This window comes from Passer domesticus, chromosome 9 (genome assembly GCF_036417665.1).
Source record: "Passer domesticus isolate bPasDom1 chromosome 9, bPasDom1.hap1, whole genome shotgun sequence".
Classification (NCBI taxonomy): domain Eukaryota; kingdom Metazoa; phylum Chordata; class Aves; order Passeriformes; family Passeridae; genus Passer; species Passer domesticus.
Window position 1 is genome coordinate 44,815,100 of NC_087482.1, and position 24,973 is coordinate 44,840,072.

At 45.2% G+C, this 24,973-nt stretch overlaps 1 long non-coding RNA gene across 1 annotated transcript in view; it reads right to left on the reverse strand.

The window, feature by feature from the left end:
• LOC135308226 (uncharacterized) overlaps positions 1-24,973 on the reverse strand; it is a 110,341-nt gene that overhangs the window by 28,863 nt on the left and 56,505 nt on the right. The window contains exons 3-5 of the long non-coding RNA XR_010368764.1: positions 23,260-23,384; positions 16,527-16,608; positions 10,015-10,159 (exon numbers count right to left, since the gene is read on the reverse strand). This is a non-coding gene — a long non-coding RNA (uncharacterized LOC135308226). The remainder of the gene's footprint in view (positions 1-10,014; positions 10,160-16,526; positions 16,609-23,259; positions 23,385-24,973) is intronic.

Below are 24,973 nucleotides of genomic sequence, written 5' to 3' on the forward strand. Positions count from 1 at the left end.
AGCGTGGGTGCACAACAGATCACAACAAACTCATCCCTAAACCACTGGACAGATGTGAAGATTACCATGAGGGGTCTGAGATTTAGAATTCATAAATGAATTTCTTGTTTCTTTATAGAGGGGCATAGCGGGATTATGTGGAGAAAATTACACGTTCTTGTATTGAATTTTAGTTAGGAGCAGCTTTGAGATAAAATTAACCAGAGTAGTGAATGGATTATAATAAAACAACACTGATACTAAAATAAAAAGGGAATTACTCTCTTACTTTCACACCTATCAAATTTAGAGGAAGAAAAAACCTACAGTAACTCTGTGTGTATTATCAGGACAGTCAATGAGACATGAAACAAGGACGAACTCCATTTGCCTGGGCAAAAAGCCCAGTTTGGAAGTAATTGCTGTAGTGGTGTAGCAGCTGCAGATATAGCCAGATCAAATCCAAAGATCAAACGCTTATTTCATTTTGATAAAAGTCATTAAACCACAAATCAACTTACTCTGGAGTACAGTCAGGAAATAGCTCTGTATATACCATCTGCACATAACTCTCCCTAATAAATTAAAGCAGAGGCAGCAGATTTCTTTTGTGAAATCCTCAAACTTATATTTCATTAAGTATCAACATTTCTCATTTGGATTTTGTTTAGCAGATAAGCCCCTGCACCATGTTTCCAAGCAGAGCAGAGGATTTCTGGGCTGTGCTGGGCCCTGGCAGCTCAGGACCAGGCTCAGAGCACAACTCAGCCCTTTGCCTCTGGGCCTCAGGGAAGGCACAAATTGAGATATTCTTCTGAAAACTAATATAAGAGCACAACTGCTGGATTTTTCTAATAAAACCCCATCAATCTGAATTCCTAGATATTAATGGATTCCCTGTCTGTGCTAAGCCTGGAGATGTTCTTACTTCAAGCCAAACTTTTCAAATATGAAGCAGGAAGGAAGGGAGTCAGTCCCTCGTCAGGAGACAAAGGCAAAGTCAGGCTACCACAGGTGATGATATGAAAAATGACATTTATGCTGCAGGAATTTAATTAGACTGAGAAAGAATTTGTAGTAAAGATGTCACAATAACTCAAGACAAAATGAAAATCAGTCCAAAGACCTTCAGTCCCTAATTAGTTTGGGAATAGTAGATTAAAGATAAAGTTAGAAAAATTGGTGGAGTGACTGGCTATTAGGGGTCATGAGAACGGAGGATGTCACCTTAGATTTTTCATTTTTTGATACTTTTCAAGAAGACCAAGTGCAGAAAAGAAAAACTAAAATCCAGGAGCTGATTTCTTTTCTTTCTTCAAGAGATCAAACGTTTTTGTTTTTAATAAACCCAACGACAGCCACAAGCCTTGGTTGTTGACACTGATTTTTTCCCCTGAAATAATGAGCTGCGTGACACCTTGGTTATATATGGAAAACAGCAACTCTGTGTACAGACAACATCCAATTTCTGTGTACTGCTGTTTGAAAAGCAAGGGAGAAAAGGTCTTTCTGATCATCCACAATAAGTTATTTTCTCGGTGCTGGCTTGTTCTGTGCAAGACAAATGAAAGGAATAACAAAGCAGGATGTTCACAAAAGAACCAGGAAGATTTTTGAGCTCCGTGATTGATCTGGATGTGTTCACATTTAGGCAGGAAGAAAAGGAGTTTATGCAAAACATTTTGCAGTCGCCACTAAATGGATTTTAAAGCTTTGTGATACTGGTGGAGCTTTTCCAGCTGAGCCCTCACGTCCCAGCTGGCTTCGGGGTGCTGATGTCCTTCATGTCAGGGGTATCTGGCTGCTTCCCACCCTCTCCAGTGCCAGCAGCAAATTCCTGCTGATTTCCAGCTCTCAGCTCCCAACACAGCCATGGCATCATGGAATTGGGCTGGAAGGGTCCTTAAAGGTCATGTCATTCCAGCCCCCTGCCACCTCCCAGGCTGCTCTAAGCCCCATGCAACCTGGCCTTGAGTATTTCCAATACATTGACCAAGCAAAAATAAAATTCACACCCTTGGATCATTCAAAACCCTCCTTTTATGTTCCTATTAAAGGAAGAGACCTGGAGGAGGAGGCACACTGAAATCCTGGGAAGAGGCCATCCTGACCAGGGGATTTTCTGTCCACGCCTCTCTGAATTTTCCTTAATTCCAAAGAATTCTCTTCCTGATTTAGGCAGAAAAGCAAGTCAGGGAAGTGACCCATCCTTCGTCCTCCAGATGTATTCATTTGAAACAAAAAGAAAGGAAAACAAAACACAGAAAAGACAATAATGTCCTGTCTGCCTGGCTTGGAGAAGGGATCTCACCCCTGCATCCCACAGGCTGTTAAATCTACCACACACTGCATCTTCTTCTATTTTATCCTGAGTGGAACAGACCCAGCCAATCAGGGAGACTCAAAACCAGGAAGAAAATACATTTATGAGGAAAAAAAAGTAGCATTACAGAGCTTGTACACATGGTAACAGCATTAACAGAGGCTATTTTGTGTTGTCATTCAACTACATCCCTCTTTGAAGTAATTCCTTCAAACACTCCTAAAACATGGATATAATGCAGAGAGGAAAACAGGAGCTACCCAAAATCTGCATCCCAAGTGCCAAAGTTGCTGAATTTCTTTTTATTGTAAATTTCATATAACCCTATCAATCCTCGTTTCTGCTCTAAACAAATTCCCACTGCTGTGCCAGAGCCCTTCCTGCACATCGGGAACACCCTCAGTGCCTCAGCACCACAAACCCACCGCGCTTTAACTAAAATCCTGCACTCTGCAGCTGCTCGTCTTCAAAATCTTTCTCTGTGCCCTTCCTCAAGGGCAGGGCTGTTCCCCCCATCTGCAGGGCAGTGTGAGATGCTGCTCTCAGCCTTGCAGTGCATATGGTGCTCGCCACGCCGTGCCCAGGGCTGTCCCTGTGCCACGGCCCTGGCTGGCCTCGGGCTGGCTGTGCAGGTGCAGCACAGGCTGCTGCTCTGCTGCTGATTCCTGCTCGTTAGTCACTCTCCCCACTCTTCTCCTCGGCTCCAGTCATGCTGTTCTCCTCTTTGCTGGAGTGTTAAACCGAAGTAGGAAAGGCATCCTTCAAAATATTCAATCTGCCAGGCTTTTCTTTCGACCTTCTGCAGGGTCGTAGAATAGTTTGGGTTGGAAGGGACTTCTGAAGTTATCTAACCAACCACCAAAATAGGTCAAAATAGGTTTTTTCACCGTTATCCAAACATTTTTCATCATGAAGGAGGACTAAATTACATTACACACAACAGCAGGCTGAAAGTCTGCTTTCTGCTTGAATTTTTGAGTCCAATTCCCACAGCCGGGGAGAAGAGGGATTTTTATCTCACCAGCACATGAGACTGATGACACTTTCTTTAAATCTCACTTTGCTTGGTTTATTTATCAGAACAAGAGAGATTTCTGAGTGGAGTGGGTAACTTGTGGGAGGTTTCACCCACCTCATCCAGGTCAGGGCTCCCCAGCAGCCTCCTGATGCTCCCCCAGCATGGCACGAGGGGATGGGCTGGGCAGGAAGCTCAGCAGGATGGAGAAAAACCCAATTCTTGCATGGGGAGTAGGCAGGGAAGAGGGCAACCACGGCAGATGGCAGAGCTGAGGCAGCACCCAGTGGCTCGTGCTGCATGACAAGCTGTCAGCTCTCTGGGAACAACAACCCTATAATTACACACAGCCCTCACAGCACGGCTCCCTGCACGGAGAATCCCTCCCACAGCCCCCAGAGCCTCAGAGGCACAAAAAAGAAAGGTGTCGCACTGATGGGCTTACCTAAAAACAGCGGCTAAAGAAAATTAAGGGAATAAAAAGCAGGTTTTGGGGTTTTTTTTAAAGAACATTCAGGTACATTTTGGGGAGAAAAAGCACTCCCAGGGGCTATACCCAGAATGGATCACGGGTCATGGGTTTTCACACTTTGATAAGTTCGGTCCATTTGCATATTGGGGGTGAATCTTCCAATTCCAGCTTCAGCTAATGAAGTCATTGACCCCAAGTTTGCTCCCCCTGTTCACTTTTGTTCCCATCTCTGGGCCTGAGGCAGTGAGGTGTCCTTGACTGCCAGGCCTGGAGAGGAATTGTTGTGTCTGCCCAAACTGGGAAAGCAGCAGCTCCCACTGTGTGTGGAGTTTAGAGTTACACACTAAAGAGCTGCAGGAGTACAAATAGATGGAAAATAGAAAAGCCGAAATCCTGAGGCATCAACACCATCAAGGTGCCCTGGGCAAGCCTCTGAGAGGGGAGAGGAGCTTGTGCTGTGCCCGGCCAGACCAGCCCTGGCACCATCCCTGCCTGTGTCCGAGGGCACCGGGGGCTCTGCCCTGCCCTGGCACCTCCCTCACCACATCACATCACATCACTCAGCCAACACTGAGCATCTCTGAAAGCCCAGCACACACAAATCTCCTGTTTTAATGCCAAGGTCTGAGTCAGAGCAGAGAGTTTAGAGTTTACTCTCTTTAAGATCTATAAAATTAATTACCGGTCACTTGACAAAATAAATTGACCCTATAATAAGGTTTCTAAAAATGCAATTGGTGTACTTTGTTAAATTACATTTGTACACAGTAGCAAGTTCTTCCCTGCCTTTCACCTCCCCTAATGCTCTCCTCAGCCAGTATAAGGCTGGCAGAATTTAACCTCTAATATAAAAGTGGCATGCACTTATTTCCCTGGGGAACTGACCCAATCCAGAGCACTGCCTATTTATAGCACTTTCAAAAATAAATCCTGAGGCAAGAGAGTAGAAAGGCTGTTAGGAAAGGCTATATTTGTTGATAAAACTATGGAAAAAAGTAATATAGCTGTGTGTTCCCATCCAAAGTTACTTTCAGTGGGTGTTGTAAATTTTAAGTTGTTACTAAAACTGTGTAACTCAGAACTAAAGTGGGCCTGAAATCCTAGAATTGTTTGGGTGGGAAGGAACTTCAAATATCATCCAGTGCCACCCCTGCCATGGCCGGGATCACCTCCCACTGTCCCAGGTGCTCCAGCCCCAGTGTCCAGCCTGGCCTTGGGCACTGTCAGGGATCCAGGGGCAGCCCCAGCTGCTCTGGGCACCTGTGCCAGGGCTGCCCACCCTACAGGGAACAATTCCTAATTCCCAATATCCATTCCCCTTTTCCAGTCCCTCCATGCCCTTGTGAAATGCTGCACAGGCAGACAAAGCTCCCTGCTGGACCCTCTGCAGTCCAACCCTGAACATTTCCTCCCTCTGTGGCCAGGACTGGAGGGCACGGCTCAGAACCAGCCCTGATGGCCCCAAGGCAGTCCTGCAGCAGGGTGGTGGCTCTGAGACAGCTGAGATGATAGCAGGGATGTTCCTTCCACAGCTCAGAGCTGTGAGACAGCAGGAGGAGGACGGGATGCACTGTGCATCTGTGACAGCAGCCCTGCAGAAGTCCCTGTTGGAGGGAAGGAGCTGGCTCGCTCCGAACCAGCACGGACAGTCAGACAGCAGCAACAGACAAGTGACTTGGCAACACAGATGGGCCCTGAGTCATTTCTTGGATCTGCCTCCAAACACAGTGTGACAGTCAGAGCTACAGTCGGGCTTTGGAAGAGCTTGGCAAGGAGCAGACAGTGACAAATGTGCCAAATATCCTCTGACCTTCTAACTGTCCCGTTTCCCCATGGCTTTGCCCTGCCTGTGGCTGCAGATGCCATCAGCCGAGCCCACAGCACAGCCCTGCAGCCCCAGAGACCACTTCAGTTACTGGTCTGGAGAGGTTTTATTAAAAAAAATATCCAGGATACTTGAGGAAAGTCACTTGGAGCTGACTCACTGACTAATCTTTCAGAATCACATCCGCATTTGGCCTGGAGCAGAGGAAAGATTAGAAATTCCCCATCTCTGATTCTCATGAATTCAGATTTCCATGCATTTCCATGCCCATGGCACTGCTCTGCCCCTGCCACACTGCAGCTGGAAGGGCAGGAGGAGGGATCACAGGGAATGTTTGCCCATGGGAAGCACCCCAGCCTCGGGAGCGGGGCACAGGGGACACGGGGTGGGCACAGCCAGGAGGGAAGAGACGTCCTTTCAAAAAGAACCACAATCCTTTCATTCTCTGCGTGTTTTTCTGCAGAGCTGGGAGCGTTTGTCCCCTTTCATTCTCCCTGCTAACTTTTATCAGCAGAGAAAACCAGGCAGGAGTGACACAGGAGCAGAGCAGCCTCCCTGTGCCAGCAAAGCCAGACTCAAAGTCACGGCGCCGACTTCCTGTGATGAAATATTGATCCAAAACTCTGTCACACAAGAAGCAGTTTAAAATCACCTTGTTTTTATGTACAAATCTCTTTTTTCAACTGCAGCCTAGCTCCACCAGATCACTTTTCTAAGTTACGTATGATTTTAAAAAAAGGCAAATATATCTTGTGAGGAATTTCAAAATAAATTATGTTTTCAGCTTGAAGTTTTTAAAATTCATTGTCATTTCCAGCAGCAGTGAAATAAAAGGAATTTCTTTTTCTTATTCTGTAGACATTATCACTTATCAATCCTCTCTTCTTTATCCTTTGGCAAAAAGGAAAAGAACAAAAAATAAATTGGAAGAAGAATTTTCTTGCAGCAAAGTTACCCAAAACCATGATCAATGTCCTCCAAGCAGGAAAATCTGAAGGAATCAAAGGCTTCATGAAACATTCATGGCAACAATATGCTGACAAATAGTTTCTCAGTCAAAACTTTTCCCTGGCTCTACTTAACATGGCCTGTGTGAGTTCAAGAACTCTTTTCTGGAGCACCAGAAGGCCAGAGGGGTTTAGCTCATCTAGCTGGGGTTTTTCCAAACAAACTCCACAGATCCCTTGAGGTCACTTGATGGAGCTAAATAAACCCTCTGCTTCTCTTGGGTGTGCTGACTCAACTCCCATCCCAGCCTGGGTCCAGGGAGGTTCCTGAGCTGAAGGACAGCGGGCAGGAGCTGCTCAGCCTCCAGGTATCCATAGAAATCCCTCCATGACCAGAAATCCCATTTGGAGCCAGCCCAGCACAGCCAGCCAAGGCTCCAGCCCTGTCCCCCTCTGCTGCTCAGACCTTCCAAAGCTGGGTTTTGCTCCACATCTACTGGTTTGATGAATTGTGAATGATCGTGTGCTGATCGTTAGAAAAACCTGCTGTAACAAGGTAAAAATTGGGATGAAAGAAATCAGGTGGCATCCCAGGAGCCATCACTAATAATTTGGTACCTAATGAATGACACAATTGGCTTGTTGACCTTGTCAATCTATGCAGAGTTCTGCCTAATTAATACAAAACTGAAACTACCAAGGGTGTGAGATGTTTTTGGTCGACTTTGACCCAGAGTGGCACCTACACTGATCCTGGCACGTTGTTAGAGCTCAGTGACACAGGGCAAGAGGCACCAGAACACAAAATGCTGCTCAGATGAACTTGGCAACATTCTGGGAATAAAATTTCATGGCCTGAAGCTGTACCACCTTGCTGGGATAACATCCAATGTCTCCTGTCAAGCTCCATAAACCAGGGTAATGAGTGAGGAGCACCTGGCTGGCCCAGGCAGGGCTCTCTTAGCCAGCACAGGGCTCTGCTGTCACCTGAGCAGGGCCACACCAAGTCCTCGCCAGGAAGGGACAACTGGCCTTTGCAGGAGTGACAAAACCCAAGAGACAGCTAGAACAGGAAAGCTAAAATCATTGCTGGTGCTGTTGTGGGAGGTTTTCAGCCATTGCTTTTCATGGGGTGAGGATCGCTCAGAGACTCAAGAGCCCTTTGGGGCTCTTCAGGAATAAATGAAAAGCTGTGAAAGCTTCCAGGGTGTTTCAAGTGAACAAAACTTGGGTGTAAAACTACACCCTTGAGCCTGGAATCAAGTGGAGACAAAGGGTTGCCAGAGTGGAAGACACCTCCCACAGAGAATGTACTCACTTCTTTCCTTGAACTCTCTCTCTCAATTCCACCTTTCATTGATAGATGCAAAGTAAGACTAATGAACTATTGATAACCCTGGCACAAAGGATTATTAGACAAAGCAATTTCATTTGGGGGGCATTGATTTATATGTCACAACCAGAGTACAAATGAAGATGGCAGTTAGGAAGGATGAAGTTGAATGCTAAACAGGTGGGCATCCTGTTTATTCCTAACTCGTGCCTCAAATGCACACAGACACATCCACCTGTACCTCTGGAGATCCTATATATTTAAAGATATGATTGTAGATTTTCTAGTAATTAATGGTATTTGGAGAGAAACCTGAAGCAACCCAAATATTAAATCAGGGCTGATGTTTTGAAGGGCCTGAACCTTGCCAAGACATCAGACTGAACAGTTGGGTTTGAACCAGGGATTCCCAAAGACACACCAAAAAGATGTCCAGGCACAGAGAGAGTCCATGGGTAAAAGCAGGTGAAAAGAAGGGTTTTGTCCTAAAACAGCTCAAGCAAAGCCTGGAATGTGCCTGAGACGGAGAGGCTGGAGCAGAAGGATGGGTTTCACCATGGCACACTCCAGTGCCCTGTCTCACATCAGCCACGGCCTCACAGAGAGCTGGAGCCAGAGCCATGGAGCTGCTGATCAGCCTCTGGGAGGAAATAACCCTGGTCCCAAGGCCCAGGCAGCCACTGCTGCCAAATTTAAATTCTCATTCTCTGTGGCGTTCACCTGATATTTAATGTGATGCCAACTGCTGTGTTGTTGTGAAGTCAGGAGTGAAATTTGTCCTCTTGTGGTGAAACCAAAAGGAAATTTCAAAGTTTAAGGCAGAGACACCTCATTTTGTGGGCTGCAAAAAGGCAGCCAGGCCCCATTTCTGTCTTTAAAAGTTCTCTCCAGCTCTTCACGTCTTAAAAGGCACTGTCATGGTCTCTCCCCAGCACAAGGAATCCCTCCAGATCCCAAGCTCAGATAAAACCATAGAAGGGCAGTGTCCAGGCGATCTGACAGTGCTAAGGCAAAACCAATACCCCAGGATTTCCAGAAGGCTGCTCTGCTTGTGGTTTCAGTCTGGAAAATGGTAAAATAAAACTGAACTTTAATGAACTTCCAGAGGAAAAAGGTTTCTTTGTTTTAATACAAGCCACAACAGTAGGACATTGCCCTACCTTAGGCTCTGACACTCAAAACCCATCTCCAATACTCCAGGGATTAAATTATTTTCAGAAATCCAACTCATCCCCACCATTATTACTGCTATAAAGCTGTGAGGTTTTTTGCTGCCCCCCCGTTCTATTTTTTTTTCCAAGGCTAGAAATAGATTGAACTGGCACTTCAGGATGCTGAGCTGCAGTTTCAGTTGAGCTCTGTGCTTCACAGAGATTTATCAAAAATGACAAGATTCAACATCTAGGAGATGTCTTGTAGTGCCCAGGAGCTCAAAGAAGATGCAGCAGTTACAACAGTAACCAGAGAGAAATGAGAAAAGTGGTAGAAAAAGAAACACGTGGTGCTTGAAAATCTAAGCTCTGGCAGGAATGGGCACTTGTGCTGGTCAGCACTGGCCATTAGTGGGCAAAGAACCACTGCCTGCCTCCTCCAAATGAAAAACCAGGGAAATCAGCCCTGCATTTCAGCTACAAACTGCCTGGCAGGTACCTGTCAGAGGCCACAATCTGCAGAGGTTTCCCCTGTTCCCTTTGCAAGCAGTGTGGAATTGTGTGGAAGTGACAAGTGCCTGTCTGCGATCACTTCTGAGCTGAGCCATCCCTGGAATAAAACATTACACCCCATAAGTGCCTTCTCTTTTTCACCCACGTGCACATAAAGCAAGTTATACGTGAAAAAGGCTAAGGAAAAATGGGAATATCTGGACAGTAAATGTGTGTGAGGTGTAAAATCACCTCCTGGGCATGCTCAGCCTCTGCCTGGATAACTCAACAAACCCAAGCAAACACTCGTGGCTGAGAACACCCTGCAGCCAGCCTCCACCATCCCACTGCCATGGAATCCAGGCAGAGGGAGGCACTGATGGAGACTGGATCCCACCAGCAGAAGCAGCAGCATCCTTTCAGTGTCCAGAGAGGACCAGAGATAAAATAGAGGGATAAAATAGAGGGATAAAATACCTGGGGCTGTTTCCAAGTTGTGCAGTGAGTCAGGCAGGTCTCTGCAGAGAGGGATTGGAGCTGGAGACAAGGGCAGTGAGGGGAACCTCAGCAAGAAATGAGCACACCCAGGTTTCTTCTCACAAGTAGTGGTTCTAACAAACACCTGCAAGAGATAACACTGCCAGACAAAAAAGGTTGCATATCAAAAAGGGATCTGAAAAAGAAAAGAGTCAGGGAGGAGGTTGTAGGTCTCCTAATTCCTTTACAGAGGTCAAATGGCAAATTCCTCCACGAAGAACCAACACACCAACCATGCTCCCCTCCCCTCCCTGAGCCAGGACCTTCTCCTGCAGATGTGGAAACAGCCTGAAGGAGTGAGGCTAATCCAGGCAGGAGCAAAATGGAAATAACTCCCACAAGACCGCTGGGAAAACTTAATCCAATCTTCTCTTGTGAAGCAGATATTATTCCCCTTTTACTTGCCTTCAGTGGTGATAAAGTGCAGACAAAGGAGATAAGGGACTCGCACACCTCACATTTCAGCACTCACAGTAAATACACTCCTCGCTTTCGCTTATCTTTCAGCCTGGTATGGATTTCCTTTTAGTAACCTCCTGAATTACAATCAAATTATACTTTCAGGGCCATTGAATTGCATGGCTTGCAATACCTTAATGGGTTCTGTTCTGGCTGCTCAGGAAGGACTTGTAATCCCTGTCTTCTTCTATATTTCAGGGAGCCTTAAGGACGTGTTTCAGTGCCAGGCAGAACAGCCCAGGCCTTCACTCACCAGAGCAAGTGCCACACAAACAGTGCATGGGCAAGTGAGCCATGGTCTGGAGGAAAAATATTAGTAGTGAATGCTTCTTCTTTTGCCTTGCAGTGCCAGCCAAGGTTTGGGTGGCACAGCAATCCCAAAACTCTCTCAGACAGGAGTTCTGTGTGATTTAATGGCTCAGTCGATACACCAGGTGCCGGCTTGTCTACAAAATATTTGAAAATAAATGGAAGTTTTAATGCCCAGGAAATGGTGCAGAGTGCCACATTCCTCCTGACAGCTGATCTCTTAGATGGGCTTTTATCCTGCAATAAAGAAGTGGTTGCTTTGTTACTTATGGGCTCTGCAGCAAACAAAACTCAGAGTGTGGTCAGGAGCTTTGCTGGGCTGAAATAAATTTTTGAATTATACAAACATTTAGGTAATTGAAATAGAGAGGGAGAATAAACACAGGCTGAAAGTCTAAAGAGCCCTCTTGTTCTGGAGAGCATCTGGAAGGATCTCAGGGATGCAAAATGCCCCTCTTACACCTGCCAGAGCAGGTTCCAGAGCTGCTGCACCACAGCACCCCCAGGGAATCCCTCTGAGCACCCAGTCCATAAATGCCCAGAGGAGAAGTGGGGACACTCCAGGGGAAGAACATCTGTGCCTGCAAGGAGGAAAGAACACAAAGACCATGGAAAAGAGCAAAGCCTGAGATGTGGGGCTCCCTGCAGTGCCTCACCACAGGGAACAGTGCCAGGCACAGGGGACAGTGGGACCTTCCACGTGCCACCACCCTGCCCTTGTGGAGCCACCGGCCCCTGACACTCGATGCTTTCCAGCTAAATCAGCAGGTTCACTGAGAAAAACTGCACACTGGAGATAATCAGAGTAGGAACTGCCCCTGTCTGCAGCTAATGGGGGAGAGATAAAAAATCTCCCTCCTCCCTTTATTCATCCTGCTGTTTGTAAAACCTTATCATGTTTTTTCCAATTGTATTCTCAATAAGCCACCAGGTAAGAAATAGTGTTTGCCAGCCCTGAAGAGAAGTAATCTTTGTTGGCAACATTTCTCAGGGAAAAAAACTGTTCAAATAAGATGTGGGAGGAAATTTCCCCCTCAGACAATTTGAGGAGCTGTCGACAGGCAGCAGATGAAAGGCGAGGAGCGCTGGATGCCGCGGGCCGTGCAGGCAACACGGGCGATGGCTTCAGCAGCTCTGGGTTCAAACGGAAAATTAATTTCTTTCTGAGGGGATCCAAAGTGCTTTTTGTGCTGTCCTTCCTTTAAACACTTGGTGATTTCATTTTGCTGAGAGCGATGAGAAGTGAGCCACTGAAGGAGGAGCTCTCCCAATGCAGCGCTGGGGTCTCCGTGACCCTCCCAAAATCTGTCTTTGACCACAACATTCACCAGTTCTGCCCTCCACTTGGAGCAGGAATCAGCCTCCACGAATCAGGAGTTTATTAAGGCAGACAGCAGGCTTTCTGCTGGCCAGTTCAGGGTGGAATGAGATGATGTCAAAGGTCCCTTCCAACCCAACCAATCTGATAATTCTGTGATCAATTTTGCACTGGTTTTCCCCAGCATTAACGTTTCTGATGACAAAACAAACTGTGACAGATGTGTTCTACCTTAAAACAGGCATGCTGCCTTAACAAGAGGAGAAAAATGGATGAATATGAAAATAGGCATCATGAATATTCAGAGACATTTGCAAATTAAGAGACTTCAACTGTGTCCTTGTCCTTTGTGCGTTTTCCACAAATATTGAAAGGGGAGCTCTCCTGGGAGAAGTGTTCATCAGCACAGCAAGTTTTAAAGAAGGAACCCACTCAATCTACAGCAAATATGCACAACATGAACATTGTGTGTATTCACAGGAGAAAGATGATTCTGGGAACCTCCAATTAGGCAGCAGCAGCTTTTCTTATGGTCTCAGGAAAGAACTAAAGAAAAAGGCTTATTTTGATAAATTTTTCAGCACAGACTTTTGAAATGGGAAATACAAACATGAGAAAAAGACAAACTTTGCCCATGAATTATTCCCTCAGAATTGTGAGGGGGGAACTGCCCCCTTGAGCCAGGCTGGGAGCAGCAGCTACCCTAAGTCAAGTGTGTTGTTAACAGTGTGCAGGCAGCAGCTGAACCTGTGTGTGCTGACCTGCCTGAAAGCCCTGCCTTGGGGCCCCTGGCTCAGGAATCTGCCTAATTAATTTTTAATACCCCAACCTTCATCTCTGCCTGCAGCCTGACCTGCTCTTGGGGTGTGCTCAGCCATCACCACCTCCTCCAGCCACCCCAGTGCCACCTCTCCCTGGGGGAGCTGCATCCTCGTCCTAAAACCCCACAGCCATCCCCTTTTCCCTTCCATAAACACTGCAGAGGTGCTGTTGCTGTGCCAGTGTAAGACACCCCAAAGCCCAGCAGAGCCCAAAGCAGCAGCAATATCCCATATTTACCCTTTCAGTTTAATCATCACAATGAAGGGACGTGAAAACCTCTCCCTGCAATTCCACCTGGAGGCTTTCTCCCACACTGAAACATTGCAGATTGTCCAGTTTTGTTAGATTTCCCTCAGAGATGCCCAATAACCTTCAAACAAACCCAATTCATAACACCACCAGATGTGCTCATTTCGCTTTCCATGGCAATATGCTGTGAGAGGTCTCTGGGTGGGAGGTAACAACCCAAACAAGAACAATTTCTGTTTTGCTGGTTTGAAAGTGCAGCTTTCAATATCCCGGCCTGTCTCTGAGTTTTTATTTAACTTGGGGAATTTTTCAGTTTACAAAATGGCCCGACAAGGATAATTAGGGTAGAAACATGCCTGACAATTCCAAATGCTCCCTGTCAAGCATATGGGCTAACACCTATTTTTTATTAATTCCCTGGTTTTCAAAGGGTGATACAGTTGTATTAGAAGCAGTGTGTAGGTGGCTCATTTTTCCCTCCTCACATTCCCTTTGACAGTAGTTTGAAATAACATTCATCAAACAGTATAAAAGAAGTCGAAAGAAATTAATTAAGCAACCTAGAAGGAAAAATAAGATGTCTTTCCAACAGGACTTGCATTATTCAGGTTTATAGTGCTGCACAGTGCAAATTTCTGGGAAGAAAAGGCAGGATAATGGTGTAGTCCTGCTCCACTATGAAACAGCACATTTGGACCATCACTGGTGATAACGAAGTTTGAAACTGGGGGTTTCCTATTGAAGATTTGCTCTGAATAGCTTGCAATATATACATTTATAAATATATATTTGTTCATATCTCATTGCTGGCACCTCCTCCAGAAGGAATTGGAGATTTTTGATCCTCTTCCTGCCTTTTGGCATTCAGGGCTGGGGGCAGAGATGGTAATGCTGTGTTTAATTTAATCTTGTCAAGTGAACAAAATCCTGCTTTTTAAAAGTCCCCGTTGTTCAAGGGTGTTTAAACAAACATTGTCCAGGTTTTGCCCAGCAGCCACACGTGGCACTGCAGGGCTGCATTCCATCTCTCCAGCTGTAATGAGGATTATCCATGCCACACTTCGTGGCACACACTCCATCCCACTCCCTGTGCCTGCCCAGGCTCCTCAGCCTCCTTCTGCTGCCCCAGCTCTCCCAGCCTCACCAACATTGCTCTCCCTGTCCCAAATTCTGATTGAATCCAACCAGCCACCCTCAGGGAATCCATCTGTGGCCTCCCCACAGATGAGAGGTTATCCAGCCATCTCCTCCACTGAGCTGCTGCCAGCTCTGCCTTGGTCACAGGGCTTAGGGACACGAAATTCCAGCTGTCCTGCTCTGCTCCCGAGGGATGGCCTCAGCACTGCCCTGCCTGCATCCAGCCAAAACAGCCAGAGTGCACCTGACATCCCATCAGTCCCCCAGCTCTAAAGCAATCCTGATTTAACAGGGGATCACTCACCAAAACAATTCCCAGGTATCTGAACCAAGTACCCCTCGAAATCCAAAAACTGGTAATGAAAATGTGGATGTAAGGAGCTCGGGATCTCTTTGTGACTGCTGGCAGCCTCCCAGCTGCTTTATTAAGCACAGTCCTCAGGAGATTCCTAATTTCATGTTCATATCATCAGCTGCTCAGGGTAATGGCACAGGAAAGGCCATGGATGGGACAGCTCCAGGTTCTGGCACCCCCAATGAATCTGCTGGCTGTGCGGGAGCCACAAGGGAAGGATTAACTGTGATTTATCCAAGAAACTTCCCAACACATCCTAAATCTTTCTCATCAGGTTTTACTGAGCAATGACTTCTCTTTGTCCTTCCACCTGCCTGGCTTGAGCCCAGCAGGCAGGACAGACTCAGAGCTGTCAGCAGCAGGGCTCCAGCCCAGCTAAACCCAGCTTCCACTCCAGGACAGGGCTGAGCCCTGGGCTCTCCTTTAGTGCCCAGATTCCCTCGGGCAAGTCTCCTAAGGCTGGATGAGCAGTGGAGCACCATCCCCTGTGCCCATGCCAGGGCTGGTCCTCCCCGTGCTCTGCTTCCCTCTGGACAGCTCCATGGGAAGGCTCCTTCCAAGGATTTAAACTGTAATTGCTTGTAAACCACTTAGGCAGTAAGTGATACAGAAATCCAAGTGGTAATTGTAGCAGAGGCTTGAGATTAATCTATTTTTGGCTTGTCAGACGTTCTTATGGACCTGATTCAAGGCAGTCACTGAAAGCTGTAAAGTGTCCAAAAAGTGACAGGAAAAAATAGTTTGATTAAAACCATTCCAGAGGCAAATCCAATCTTCAAGACACTCTCTGAAACCTATTGGTGTAGCCTGCAGATGAGGCACTTGTGAATATTATCTGGGCAGAGACTTGGGAAGAGCCACAAAAGGTTTTATGTCAAAAAAAGGTGCTCTAATTTTGGATTTCCAAAGCAGAGCTGTGCAGGGAAAGTCAGAGAAAGTCTGCCAAGAGGGTATAAGCAGCTTGTCCTGACCAGGAATCAGGGCTCTGGTGACTGAAGAACATCCCACAGGTTGTGTTTTGCTCACCTGCCCTCAGGTGACACTGTGAGATGGAAGGACACCTGGACTTGATGGCCTTAAAGGTCTTTTCCAACTGTATGGTCCCAGGATTCTCTGCCTGCCTGACACACTGTTTGGTGTGACTGAAGAACCCCAAACCCTTGGTTTACCTCTATCTCCCAGAGATGGGAGCACCAGTTCATTATTAGGAACTGGAAACATCATCTTTCCCCACAGAGCTGCAACCTCTCCAAACTTTCCACCAACTTCCATTTTCTATCGCCTCAAGGTCAAGATTACCCTTTATTATTTTCCCCATCATTTCCTTCCCATTTACTTTGGATTAGTGAATGTTCTGTCAATAAGGACTAATGAAATTCCAGTCCAATATAAACTCTGTCTGCTCTATGAATGGTTCTTTTTTCATAGACTTTCTCTGAAATAAAAAGTGACTGATGCCACAATATGCTTTAATTATTTTCTTCATAAACTATCAAATTAAATTTTAAGAAGCTGGAGATATCTCTTATTAAATTGGGACTGAACTCAGAGATGTAACTCTTAATGAAACTTCCCACACCAGAAAGCTTTTTTGTAATGTTAATAATTCTCAGCAGCCTGCCATATGCAATATCTCACCAGAGCTTATGATTTTCACATTTACCCCCTGCCATGGGCTGGGACACTTTCCCCTATCCCAGGTTGCTCCAAGCTCTATCCAGCCTGGCCTTGACAATTCCAGCCCTCTCTAAACCACACCATTATACAGAGCCTTCCATATTTTAGCTGGGATTTTCTACTCACTGCATCAAGAAGTTTGTCCAAAAAGCAGCACTGAATATCCCCATGAATATCCCACAGCAGCACCAGGTCAGTCACAGCACACCTGGAAAACACAGGCATTCATCCAAGGGAAAAGGATTTTCACTAATTTAAGCAGCAAGAAAATCTCAAATTATCAAAGGAAAAAAAAAAAAGCAGAAAAGCTGGTGTGTGAATCATGGAATGATGGAATCATTAAGGCTGGAAAATCCCCCGAGGTCATTGAGTCCAACCATTGTCCAGCAGTGCCACACCCACATTGAATCATGCCCCAAAGAACCACATCTACAGGTTTTATGAACACCTCCAGGGATGGATATTCCACCACCTCCCCAAGCAGCCTGTTCCATTGGCTGGCCTCCCTTTCAGGGTGGAATTTTCCCTGATATCCAATCCAAACCTCTCCTGGTGCAGCCTGAGGCCATTTCATCCTGTCCTACCTCTTGTTACCTGGGAGCAGAGACCAATCCCTGCCTGCCTACAATGTCCAGTTTGCTTTCGAAATCACAGGGATCAAAATGTGGCACATTCTGGGGCCAACCAGCAAAACACAAAACCTGCAGAAGTCACTGGATCATATTTTTGGATCCTGCCTTAAGGGATGAAGAACAGAGTGAGAGATGAAAATGCGGCAGCTGGTAAAAAATCATTAAAAAGAATAAGGCAGAGATGAGGAAATACTGAAACTGCCGGGAGAAAGAAAGAAAAGGAACAAAGACATGGAAAAAAGACACTCAATCTGCCAAAGTTTACACAATTTCATAAAATGTACAAGTGAAACAGAGAGAAAGGGGAAAGGGCAAACCAAGCAGCTCGTGGCTGGGCTGGGGGTGCAGCACACGGGTGATTTCCATCTCATTCCCAGCTCTGGGGGTTGGTGTGTCCTGCCCTCCATCCCAGGGCCCCTGTGCAGGTCATTCCAGCTCCCAGTTGGCCAATTCCTCTGGTCACACAGTGACAGTCCCAAGGGTGTCATATCCATGTCCCCCTTTTGGCCAAGAACACCTGAATCCCACCACAAACAAACCATCACTCCTCCCCTCACAGACAGAAATGGGCATTTGTGGACAGAAAAACTGATTTTTCCAAAGGGAAATTTCTCTGTTGTTGATGGTACAACACTGCTGTGCATTTTTTTTTTCTGTTTAATTTTATTCATGAGCTGGAGTGACTTTGGGCAGTCACAAACCGATTTTTCACTGTGTTCTGAACAGATGGTTGTTCCAAGAATACCAGCATCCTGGCAGTGTCAAACAGCCTTGACCTTCCCAAGCAGCACTGCAGACTTTTTGTTAGAAGGAAAGAAATAAAGAACCGCTCACATAGTCCCAGTTTTTTTCTGGATTATTAAACACAGTGGACAATGCAGTCACAAACTGTGCTCAGGAAAAAACCTGAGATTCAGCCTCAGAGAAGCAGGAATGGCTTCTGGAATCACTGGTGGTGCACAGACAACCCCAAGGTCGCATCAGACCCCCCTGCAGCAGCAGAAGAGTGAAGAGATGTGAGCCCCCACACCATCTCCAGCTCATCCAGCCCTCAGGAGCTGCTGTGATGGGCCCAAAAAACCCCAAAAAATATCCCAATCCTCAAGCTCAGGCTTTATCCAGCAAGGGTCCAGTTACAATTTCCCAGTTATAAATAGCTGGAGTTCATCGTGAGCCTTCAGCAACCGTGGGCTGGCACAGCTTTGGGGACCTTTGCAGACAGAGTCTTCAGAGGAAAGGCAGCTCATTTTGTTCTGCTTTTGAATTTTTTTTAGAGATATAATCCTATTTTTAAGATAATTTAAATATCATCTGTGCTTAGTTCTCTAGAAGCCACATTAAAAAAAAAAATCCAAGTCAATTTTACTGCAGTTAAATCCCCATGTCCTTAATCTCCAGGAAGAGAAGGCTGGGTTCCTTCCTGGAGACAGTCCTGCTTTTTTAGCACACGTACATTATTTTGTACCTGATTGGTGTCTATCAAGACATAAAAATTTGGGGGCAGCACCTAGGGAGCAGCTCCTGTCACCAGATCAATACCTCATTATGGATTAAACATAAAAGTTAAGCCATCCTTCGTTCCCAGCTGACAAAGAGTGGCACAAATTCCACGCTGCCATTTGGGGGATTTTGTGCAAATTACTCCAGTGACCTCCTGCTAAGAGCAGCTGAGGAGCTCTCAGCCCTCCAGCCAGCACTGCCTCGGAGATCTGAAGTGTCCCAGAGGGATTTGGGAAGCAGCCCAGGGCTGGGCAGAGGAAGGGAGCCCGATAATCCCAGCTGGCATGCCCTGGATGGCATGCTCTGAGGAGTGAGGAGTGCCTGGGTGAAACCAGCTGGCAGCTGAAGCGCTGCTCTGGAGCAGCAGGCAACTACAGATGGATCAAGTGTGAGCACTTCTGAGCGAAATCCCTTCCATTCTGAGGCGACTGAAGTGACGGAAGATCTCGGGAAAAGGCAAATCCAGCTCTTTAGAGCAGAGCAGCTCCTTGATGCCGGCTGCCCTGGGTACTCTCTGCCTTTTAATGCTGTTGAGAACCACTCATTACTCCTCTGACTCAGAGGTTTAACTAATTCCCAGCAAAGCTTTGTACCCAGGGAGAAGAAAGCTCCGCTCAGAGGGCCAGCACTGAGCCTCCAGCACAACGTGGGCAGGGGAACCAGTTGGCTCCTCTTATACATAAGGAACAAAATGGAAAAACCAAAGGCTGAGAGGGACCACAGGAAAAAACCCCAGAATTTAGATTCAGAAATGCTTAGTGTCGCAATAGGACATGAAATAAAACAATGTGGACACTGAAACTCCAAGGTAAGAAGAAGAAGAAGGAGAAGGAGAAGTTTATTTCCTGACTCTAATATTTATAGACTTAGAAAAGTGACAGTAGATTGGAGGATGAAAGTCCAGTTCATCAAATTTCTCCTCTTCTACAGAAGAATATAAAGCAATAATTATTTACGTAAAAGCACGTGGGAAACTCCATTTACAAAAATGTAAACATCAGAAGGCTGAGAAGAACTTAGAAGAACAAGGTGACAGCTTAGGACACCAAACAGTGGAAGATTCCTGCTCTAAAAAAAGGGGTGTGGGCAGGGAGCACATTTGCCCCTAACCACGACAGAAATATGGGGCTTCCTGGTTCATGCCACTGCTGGCAAGGGACAGGACCTCGAGCTGTGCCAGGGAAGGTTCAGGTTGGATACTGGGAGAGATTATTCACTGCAAGAGTGGTTAAACATTGGGACAGGCTCCCCAGAGAAGTGGTGGAGTCACCATCCCTGGAAGTGTTCAAAAAACCAAGCAGAGGTGGCACGTGGTGCCATGGCTCAGGTGACATGGTGGCCAAAGGTTGGAACTGATGATCTTGGAGCTCTTTTCCAGCCCTATTGATTCAATGATTTTATGTGTCCAGCTTGGAGAGAGAGATCCAAGACAGTAAAAATGCACATGCAGCACCAACATTCCATGTTCTGCCTAAAACCCAGCGATTTTCCTGCACTGGTGTCCTCAGTTTCCCATCATTTCCCACTGCTTATTTCACCTCTTAATTGTTTAATGATTTGTTTGGAAAATAGGAGGAATAATGAAACCTCTCTTCCCTCTCAGCATGTGAGGAAATGAAACTATCCAAGCAACGATCCAAACTCCACTAAGTGGAAATTTGGCCCTGCAAAAATTCATCCTGGGTTTTTTCTGCCTTCACCATTTTCCTTCAGCTGTCAGAGCAGCAAGATGAAATAACATCCTATATTCCTAGTGCCATCTGCGTTCCAAAATCTCCTACTGATCAATGCAAGTGTCCAAAGAACCCTTCCAATTTGTCACAAAAACCTTCAAAACTTGACAGAAAATCATGCAAGTTATTTCTTTCGGATCTCTCTGTAGCTTGTGATTATTTATACTTTGCCAATACAATTCTAAGCATTTTCCTTTGCATTTCCCATATTTCTCAGAAGAACTCAGAGGTTAAAGCCTGCAATGGGTTTATTTTCCTCTCTGTGCTCTTGTTTTGTATTTCTGGACATTCAAGGAACACTGGAATGACTGCACTTGGAGCAGGACCAAAAATGTGCTTGAAAAGGCTTCAAACTGACACATCTCAGATTACCAATAATCAGGCTGCTTTGCTCAATTCCACTTGCTCTGTTTTTCTCTTTTATAACAAATTTTAGATTTTACTGGCAACAATTGCACTAAAAAAGTGGGGTTTAAGCATCAAGCACGAGAATCCTGTCTGAAAACTTTCATTTTAGCCTTTAAAAAAGTGAAAAAAAAAAAAAAAAGTGAAATGCCAGAGCTCTGAAGTCCCTGGGTGAGGTGCTCAGTGAGTTTAGGAGTCAGGGCAGGCTCTGCCCTGTGGGTGTTGGCACTGAGCTGGTGGGTGAAGCTCTCCCTGTGTGGTGCCACCTCTCCTTCTCATGCACATCTGGCCAGCTGTGAGGGGCCCAGCTGGGGCAGGTGCTGCTCTGGCCATTTCCACCCCTTCAGTGAACCCCAACGGGGTGAGAAGGCATCAAAGCTGATGGGAGAAATGTGAGCAGCCCCTGAGGCTGCATCCAGCAGAGCCCAGGGAGGAGCCTGGAGTGCTGGGATCTGCTGGGATCTGCTGGGAACAGGACCACAGAGCCTTGAGAGGCTGCAGGGAGCAGCTCCCCCAGCTCCCAAACCGAGGCCATCAGCCTGGCACAGCATGTCTGAAATGCACTCAGCACTGGGAGATGCAGATTGCACTGCAAGGCTACAAAAAGCTCCTTTTAAACAGCAACTCCAGAGCTTTACCAGGGACAGTTTTCTGGGACACTGGGATGAGCTGGTAAAGGTCGAGCCATAAGCAACTGTCTGTCCAAATTTTATGACTAATAAACAAAAAAGTGTAGGAAGCAGTCAATAGCCATTACTAACCATAAAAACACATCCTGCAAAAAGAACTCAACAAATCAGTGTGGCTGTGCTGAGAAACCCATCAGAGAATTCATGGAACTTGGAGAGCAAATCCAGCAGATCTGCTTTAAATTCTGCACTTGCATTGAAAATTCATCAGAGAGGGAGGGAGGGAGGGAGGGAGGGAGGGAGGGAGGGAGGGAGGGAGGGAGGGAGGGAGGGAGGAAGGAAGGAAGGAAGGAAGGAAGGAAGGAAGGAAGGAAGGAAGGAAGGAAGGAAGGAAGGAAGGAAGGAAGGAAGGAAGGAAGGAAGGAAGGAAGGAAGGAAGGAAGGAAGGAAGGAAGGAAGGAAGGAAGGAAGGAAGGAAGGAAGGAAGGAAGGAAGGAAGGAAGGAAGGAAGGAAGGAAGGAAGGAAGGAAGGAAGGAAGGAAGGAAGGAAGGAAGGAAGGAAGGAAGGAAGGAAGGAAGGAAGGAAGGAAGGAAGGAAGGAAGGAAGGAAGGAAGGAAGGAAGGAAGGAAGGAAGGAAGGAAGGAAGGAAGGAAGGAAGGAAGGAAGGAAGGAATAGGAAGAAGTTAAAACTCATCCAATGGATATTTTTTCCATTCCCAGCCCTGCCCACTGCCCAGCAGTGCTGTTATTTGACTGCAAGGACTCTCAGACTGAAATTCAGTTTCTCCAGAGCAAAACTGCACAAAATTATTCCAGCCAGAAGAACCCACAGCTCTTCCTTGCCCAAGCAGACCTGCAGCTCAGAAATGCAGCAGAGCAGCTCAATTACCAACAGTTAAAGCACAGCAGGATCTCCAGTTTTCTAATTGAATACACTCAGTTACAAGCAATAAATAAAATAAAGAGAACATCTCGAATGAATAAAAACATACCTTTGAATAAAAAATATTCTCATTAGGAGAAATGATGACTGCTACCAAAAAAATCACCCAGCTACTTCTGTGACAGGCAATTTTTAATCAAAGACAGTTCTATGCAAATTAAGGAAAGCAAATCTCCAAAGGAATAATAGTCTGCCTTAATAGTCCTATCCTTTTTCCTGTATGGCTGCTATGGATGCTGTGTTATAATTGGTGCTCTGTGCTGTCCTTCCAAGCTTGTGGCATACTTTTCAAAGCAAGAATGTAAATTTATTTTTTTTTAATTAAAAATTAGAAAATTTAGATTTTGTGGCAGCCTGTAGAATGACATTGCAAATGTCATTTATATACATATATATAATATTATAGATGTATATATAATTATATATAAATTTTATATAGATATAATTATAATACATATATATTAGATCTTATATATCTATTGTATTATTATATATTATAATATACATTATATATTATAATATATGCCTTTTCTATATTTTATATATATTTTTATATAGTTTTTTATTTTTATTTTTATTTTTTTAAATTCTAATTAATGTTCAGTGTGGAACACTGTTAGGGGATTAAAGCTGCAGGCTCCCACCACTGTACATAAAATTTTCGGGGCTCTGTTGGTCACAAGGATCCACATTCAGAGCCTGTGCTGATCTCACAATTCCTGCCACGGATTGCAGCTCTTGGACCAGCTCCACCCCACCTTTTACAGCCCTTCATTCAGGCTGAACAGGGCAAGAATTTCTGCCATGGGATACCCCCTGTGAGATCCAGAAAAATCCCGAGGTTTTGTGGGGACTGAGGTGTCCCAGGATGAGCTGAACCCTGAATTTCTGCTGTACCACAGCTCCACACATCCTCTCATGTATAAATGTATAAAATGTCTAAAATTTCCATGTATAAAATAAACATGGGAATTTACTCTCCAGCTGCCACAAGCACTGATGAATTTAGCACCCACCTGGACATGAAGTGTGGAGTTCCAGGGTGTCTCAGGCAGTTCTTGGTGTGGGAAGGATCAATCTTTATTTCACAGCTCACCAGGCTCCTTGCAGTGATGGTGGCATTTACTGCTGGCTGTGGGACCTGGGGGGAGCAAGGAAAATATTTGCAGTGGGTTGGGTTTTTTTTTTCAAGTTCACCTTCAAGTTTTAGAAAATTCCTGGTTTTCCTCATGGAAAGAACTTAAAATTTTAGAGGAAATATTCCACGGTGATCCACAGCTCATAAAAAGATTAGCTCGGAAAAGGCCTTGAACATCAAGTCCAATCATTAACTTGCTAAGATTGAGATGTTTGGAGCAGGGGGTGTACAACCTGCTCAATAAAAATTAATTTTAATAATTAATAATGGCTGAGGAGTTCCAAAAAAGGGGTTTTTTTTTCTGTTCTAAACAAAGTTTTGCCTGATTAATGGTGTTACCTGGGAGGAGACGACAAGCTTTATTTATTTTATTCTTCAGCTGCCTCCAAAGTGGTGCCATATCTTATCTATGAAACAGCAATCAGCTGCTCATCACCATCTTCTTATCAGAGCAATGCAAACTGAAAAATATTGAACAGAGACCCAGTGAAACACTTGAGAAAACCCTCAGTGCACCTTGGGACAGGGAGTTTAAACCTTCCTTGGATTTGTTCTCCAGGTTACTGTAAAGTTTATTTTCAAGTTAGCAGTCTATTTGGAGTTATGATTAATGGTTTTCAAAGGGCTTTTTTTTTTCTTCTTCAGCTGCTCCTCCCAACAAAGGATTTAGAATTAATTCACATCATCCAACTTCTTCCTTAATGGATTTTTAAGGTCCACTGCAAAGAATCAATCAATAGGAGGCTGAAAGCTCTGGCGTGTAATGCATCCAGCCCCACCAGGGCAGGGCAATGATCTTCAGCTGCATTTATTGGAATTATTTGCAGTGATTAAAAAAAGCAGAATAATCATTTGCCTTCACTCAATTCAGGACACAAAGAGAGCAACTCAAGAAGAACCAAAAGTTGGATTTTTTGGTGTTTCAAGAGGATTTTGTGAATCTTCCCTCAGGAATGTAAATGCTGCTGCACTGAATGTGTTCCTATCAGAGAATATCTCATTTCCAGGCCACTATTTCCAGGACAAAGTGACACTTGCAGGTTAATTTTGTACCTGGAATGACTGCACAAAATACTCCTGGAACTGGCAAGTAGAACAAGGAAATTCAAGCATTTCTATGTATTTTCTCCACTTTTTTTTCCCCTGCTATTGATTGTTTTCTTTTATTGATAACAATTAAATAAAATTAACATTTTTTTAAACTCCGTTTCACTGGGGTTTTTTTCATAAATCAAATGAAAAATTAAAAAAGCCCAGCCCTGTGTGCACAGAGAAGCTGCCACTGACTGAGCAGGAATGGGGTCAGGGCAGGGATGAAGATTTTTGGGAATGACACCAGAAAGAGTTGGACAAGCTGGAAAATCATGTTTACAGCACCAGTCCTTTGGAAACAGGGCCCTTGTAAACTTTTCAGTTACCAAGAGAAATAACAAGAATTTATCACTTGAATGGCCCCTAAATAACGAGTTCACTATATAGAATAAAATCAGCAATCTGTAAAATTCTAAAAAATAATCAGGTTCTAAAATAACAAAAATATGGAGAACTCTTGAGATAAAATAAATATTAATTCCTCCTTTCATTTTGATTTC